This window comes from Curcuma longa, chromosome 1, assembly GCF_044706935.1.
Source record: "Curcuma longa cultivar G26 ecotype Majalengka, Jawa Barat chromosome 1, ITB_CL_G26_1.1, whole genome shotgun sequence".
Lineage (NCBI taxonomy): Eukaryota > Viridiplantae > Streptophyta > Magnoliopsida > Zingiberales > Zingiberaceae > Curcuma > Curcuma longa.
The window spans coordinates 9,943,812-9,950,298 of record NC_133861.1 but is presented as its reverse complement, the minus strand read 5'-3'; the positions used below and the strand labels follow the sequence as shown (position 1 = coordinate 9,950,298).

General features: G+C 36.3%; 1 pseudogene; it reads right to left on the bottom strand.

Annotated features, from left to right (window-relative positions):
* Positions 1-82: 82 nt before the first annotated feature.
* Positions 83-4,121, bottom strand: LOC141838310 (NAC domain-containing protein 75-like; annotated as a pseudogene).
* Positions 4,122-6,487: the final 2,366 nt, after the last annotated feature.

Genomic DNA, 6,487 nt, shown 5'->3' with positions numbered 1-6,487 from the left:
GTCAACATAATATATCAAGTCATAATGATAATATTATTATTCTTATCAAATTTGGCCAGCAACTTATGCTATAGTAACATCAACAAAAAAAAACCAAGTATATCCTTTAGTAAAAAATTATTTCTTGTCCTTTTCCCCCCATCTAGCTTGTTAAGTTCATAACAAACTAGGAAGCAAAATAAAGATATTAGCATGATTCTTACAATTAAAATACAGGGACGATCAGTTATTTATGAAGATTATATACACATACACAACCCTTGCATGGTTTTAACCAGGCTCATGCAGTTTCTTAATCAATAGCCTTCCTAGCTTCTCTAACTATTTCTGTCATTTTTTTTCCATTTTTTTTGGCAAAACAGTCTTTTATTTGCAAATTGCAATTGTATGTATTAAATTGTGGTTTTATGATTCCTTATCCAAACCTGACTGGTTGAATAGATCTTTCTCTTCAAATCTTTCTCTTTCTCAACTTGACAAAGCACTAAAGACAGCAGAGTGATCATGATTATACCCTTTTTCTTTCTTTCTTTCTTCTCATAATTCATGGTTCTTGGCTTTGTCCATTTTCCTCATTAGACATGATGATGATCTTGGTCTTGTGGCCAGCAGTATGGGTACTGCGGCCATTCTGTCTCTTGAGGCTCTGGAATTGATGCTTCCTGCCACACAGCATGCAAATTACTAACAGCACACGAGCTAAGAATAATAGAAGAGCATACATCGATCAGAATATATGAGTGATAATAGATAGGATTTTGAAAATATAGCTCAGCTATGATCTCATTTTAGAGGAGATTTAGTTATTAGGAAATAATTTATAAATTCACCATTTTTCTTCAGTTTTTTTTAAAAACAGCTTTAGTCATTATTAGTCTACTTTTAATTAGTTACGTAGCTCAGGATGTAATATATCTAACAAAAGGATAACCAATCCTTTTCTTTGAAATAAAAAGGGTAAACAAAATCAAATAAACATGAATATATAGAAAATGGGTGCAATGCTACACACCGTTATTGCATGTTATAATTGGCAATCTATACTATACACTAGTAAAGGGAAATGATCGAAGGATATTATTTTATATTGCATAAATCAGTAGTACTCATGAATTAAAGAAGAAAAGAAGTCTCTAGTTTCCTTTTCCTTTATCTTTATTTATAATAATTAAATTGAAAGACGACAGTAAGAGTCTAGTGTGAAAGATCAAAAGCTTAATTACACCCCTTTTCACTTTTTACAAGTTGCATATTAAAGGAAAAGAGAGGATCCTTGCAATTACTGGTATTAATTATGTTCAAAATACAAGAATGCGTTCACATAAAAATGTAATTCTTCTCTATAATTTTAAGATCAGTTAATTTCATCTAGGAGATCTTAATGAAGAAATAGTTCCTTACTTTCTTGTAATTAAATATATATTCTTATTCTGTTGATCATCTATGTATACAGACACAATTCTCTACCACTGTAATGGAAAGAAAAAAAAAAAGAATATAAAAGATAGAAAAGTAATGATTTATATTTAAATTTCAGTGATGGAAAGTTGCTACTCACTGCTTTACTTCCGGCAGAGGTGCAACTCATGACCACTTCTTCCAAACAAGAAGCAGATCTACTGTCCACCTTCTGTTGTCTTTGTGGTAATTGTTGTTGTTGCTGCTGCTGTTGCTGTTCAAGATTATATTCTAAATAACTATTCTTTTTCTTCAGAAAGATTAAAAGGATAAAATTGACAATTTGTTTCTAAAATCTAACTTTCGATTTAAATAATATTAATATGCACCTGAGACTTTTGGGCATGCAAAAGCATATGGTAAGGGTCTTTGCAATGCCTTGCAACGAGGAAAGCTGCGCATTAATGGCGGAGATGGTATTCATAGGAGGAGGCCTCGTCATGTGGAAAGCTGCAGAGGCTTGCACCACCTGATGATCCCGTAGCTGTAGCTCTCCTCCACGCTCGTGACCAGATCTCGCGGTCTGTTCCATTATAATTAATCACTTGTTATCCATCTTAAATTCTTCTTCTGGCTGATCATTAAAAATGAGAATATATAATAGTTTCCATGAATCAATTCCTGAAACACTACATGTGTAATTACCTCAGAAAAACATTCTCTAAAAGGAGCAAAGCTAAAGGCCTCAACTGGCTTCATGTGCTGGTGATGGTGCACCACCTCAATGCCACTGTATCCGGAGACAGAATGTTCGACATGGTCTCTTTTGCTCGCCACCTCCATGGAGGATCTACTTCCACTCCCACTCTCCATCCTGTGCTCCAACACATTTGCAGCAGCAGCAGCAGCTGCTGCTGCTTTAGCGTTTGCATTACAGCTCCTCTCGGACACCAAGAAGTTGCACTGCCTCGGCTGGGTCTGATAAAAGATCTTGGACACCACCAGCTCCCCCTCCTTCTCCTCCTCCGCCTCCCCTAGGTGGTACTGGTGCATCACCCAGTTGGTCTTCTCAGGCTTCCTGTTCTTCCCAAAGTTGGTGTAGAGCACCAGGATCTTCTTGCACCCTCTCTGCCTGCCGTTGACCATCACAGGCCTGGTCTTGCCTGTCTTGTGCCACCTCGTCTCCCCTGACCCTCTCTGGCTTTGGAGCTGCTCGTCCTCACTCTGGTTTATTATCTTCCTCCTCTTCCTTGTGCCGGTGGTGTAGGCCTTGGAGGGCCTGTGGAAGAAGTGCTTGCTCAGCCCATCCTTTGTCACCCCTGCAGCAGTGCTGCCCTTCGAATTAGTGCATGCATGGATCAGTGAGTTAGCTAGGTTAGGTGCGACAGGAAACTGAAAATTTGTTTCTTTTCCTTGTCAGATGAACCACTTACCAAACTATATATATATATACCATCTTAATTCTCATCGATTAATCTATTTAATTAACTTAATTAATTAGTAACAGCAGGACATAAAATGTAATAATGCAAGTTGTAATTATAAACAAAGGGAAATTAATGTGACTTTTTGAATTTAATTAAATCAAACCTGGGAGCTTCTCAGGGTGGGTGTAGCAGATGCCATCTTCGCCTTCAATGGTGGGGATGAACTCGTCTATCAGAGGGTGAGATCTTAGTTCTTCTGCTTTAACCTTCGCTTCCAGGTGCCCTATCAACTCTTGATCTGTCGGGTCGAACTTTACTCCGGCAGGTAGCCCAAACCAGTCCTGTAAGATACACAGGAAAGATTAATCTTTGTTTGTTTGCTTGCTTGCATGCTTGTTTTTTTAATTATTTTTGTTCAAGATTAAGAAGAACAAAAATTAATGAACACAGACCGGCCTTGGATCGATCTTGTGGCCGCAGCCAGGACAGAGTTTTGATGCAGACAATACGCGATGCTCTTCGATCTTGGCGTCGATGAGGCTGGAACTGCTCACTGAGCTTATGGGGCTTGCGTTCATGGCTTTGTTTAATTCTTGGAATTATGACTCATCAGCACTCGCATGCGTCGATCTCGATCTTCTTGATCGCCTGAAAAGAAAACAAGCTAGCGTGTAAAATCAAAACATTTCAGAAGGTAACTCAGATAAAACACAGAGATATGATACCAATCAAGAAGAAGAAGAAATAAGAATAGGAATTGCAAAAGGAACACATTAAACAACTTACATATGAGAGAATGCCTTCTACTTTAACTGAAACCCAAGAGGGAAAAAAAATCAAAGGAAAAGGCTTCTCTCAACAAGCACACTGACACCAAATACAGAGAGAGAGAGAGAGAGAGAGAGAGGTATTTGGGCTTTTAGATTTGGGCAGTTCAGCTACCAAAGCTAAAGAAGAAAACGGCTGTTCACTGCTGTTACTTCACAAAACGAAGAACCAAACCCTTAATAAATATATAAATACATAAATAAAGGGAAAAGACAATTCTGATCTGTCTCCTTAAGGAAAGACGACCACCACCACCACCACCTTGCGAGAGTTAACATAACATAAAACTAAATATATTTTGGCGTGATGGGTAAAGTTGGAGCTGGTTCAGTATTTTTTTTTCTTGCATGAAATGATGGAAACAGGATATTATTTTGCTTTGGCTACGAAGGATTCCGAGAAGGGGAAAAAGAAAGAGGGTGAGGAACAAGAGACCTTGGGATGTGCTGATATGATGATCCTTTTGTGGACTGGTATGACAGAAGAAGCTTGCAGAGAGAGAGAGAGAGAGAGAGAACTGTGCAGAGATGAATCTATAGGTTGCTTCAAAGCCACGGCAGCTAAATAGTAGAACCATTGATGGATACCAATTATAATAATATAATATGTTTGCATGTGTGTGCATAAATTATAGGTGAAAAATTCTAAAGCAGCCTTCAGCAGCAAGCAGGACACGGAGGACCATGTAATATTAAGAGTTTTTTCTTTCTTTCTTCACAAAATTTATGGAATCGTGTCTGTTTGGTCTTCGGGTGCTTATCTTCTCTGTGTTCTTCTCGCCTCAACGTGTGTTTCTAGAAGTGACAACATCGTACTCTTCCAAAAATCAAATATTTCCATTTTGAGGCTTCTGTCATCGTTTTTAATTTATGTCGTAGCAAATAAATAATCTCACGACAGAAAATCATCCCATAGAATTCACTGTTTTAACCTTTAATTTCCAATGAGATCTATAACAAATCATATTTTTTTCTATGTAAGTTTTTCTGAGCATATATTTGTCCAAATAATTTTTTGAAATTCTCATTTAAATAGAGAAATCAATGGTAACAAAGAAGTGCGCAAACAAGTTTACAACGTGTCTAATAATAAAGCAAGTTATCTAAACGAATTGTTTGAAACAAACAATAAATTTAAATAAATCACATCTTATTTTTAAATAGATTAAAAAATGCACACGGTGCCACCGTATCTAATTAACTAATGACTTGTAAATAAAAGTAAGTAATAAAAAACTTGACATGAGTGAGTAGTTGAAGGAGGCAGTGGTTGACAGGTTGAATCTGTGGTCGATCTTCAGTCAATAGCTGATTAAGGAAGTAGTGACTGTGAGGTTGACAGAGGAGAAGAGAAGAGATTGAGATCTGACGTTGAAGGAGACGAATAGGTGGATGGGGAGGAAGGAGGAAGAGGAACAGAAGAAGCTGTCAATGTCAGTGATGGAATGGAAAAGAAAAATAATAATAAGATAAAAGGGGAGTAGGAAGAGCATAGTTTTCACTGGGAGGATGGGAGATTCACCTTGATGCATGCTACGCAGTAAATGTTGAACCCCTCCAAAATTTGAGCTCGACGTGGGAGACCAACAACCTAGAAATAAATAAATAAATAAAATAGAACATTTGCTGTTGAATTCTTTCAGTTGTTACATTTTGAACTTAAATTTTTGATATATTAAATTCACTTTAATTTGTTATTTGAAGTATTTCATTACGTTAAATCATTCTAATCCACAATTTATTTTATTTTTATATTGTACAACTTTCATAACTCATTAGACGTTTTTTTATTAATATATTTTATTTATTTATAGATAGACAAGATAGCATAGAGTAGTTCCAAAGTGCTCTAAAGGCATTTTTAAAATATCAAGTAGTGAAGAATATATCATGATTTGAAGCGATATAATTAATTGAAATATCATAGAAGCACATAATGTCTTGAGAGTTGATCTCATAGAAAGTTAAGAAGTGATTCGATCGTCCCACGGTGACCTAAATTGAATTGTGACCCTTCTTAGATCTCAATAGTCCTAACATGAAGTTTATGGTGATATGTCCTCGTTACGAGCGAACTTCACCAAAAGCAATAGCAAACAGATAAAACCTTCACCAAAAGGAAAGCTTAGAACTAAAGCAATTATCAGGTTTGAGATGAACTTCACTTCTTTCTTTGTCAATCTAGTCAAGCTGTCATTATCTTGGAAGTCCCTTCAAGAATCAATGTAAGTAGCCTATAAGTCCCAGAAAGTTGTAAATCTCATGCCCAGTCTCACATTGCCCACGTTGCACATGGCTTCTATCTTCTGCAGAGCAACTAATATGCCATTCTTAGAACTTGGAAATCCAACACTTAGCAATCAACTAGTATGGCAACTATTTTTTTTCTCTGGGCCTCCAAAACTATTCCTCATGAAAACTTTGTGATTTAAGATTCACCAAGATATCATCTATTAAAACAATCATAAAATTAATCTGATACTCTAAAAATACAATGCTCAACAAGTCTACTAATGCACCTAGCTGGAACATTAATGAGACTAAATAACTTCATTAGGAATTTTCATAATGGTCATTAGGCATTTGAAAAGTTTCCTTCTCACTTTTCATCGACTTGATAGAAAGAAATTATTATTTTTTATGGTTATGGCATTTTCTTCTTGATAGAAAGAACAAACGCTCCTCAAACGGATGAACCAGTGTGAAAACCCCTCTATTCGTGGGTTCTTATAGTTGAGAGTTAAAACTCTAGTTCCTGCAGATCATACAATAATGCACCTAAAAAATAAGTTTAATGCATGGTTATAGATTAATAAAAGAATCAATTTGCCAAAA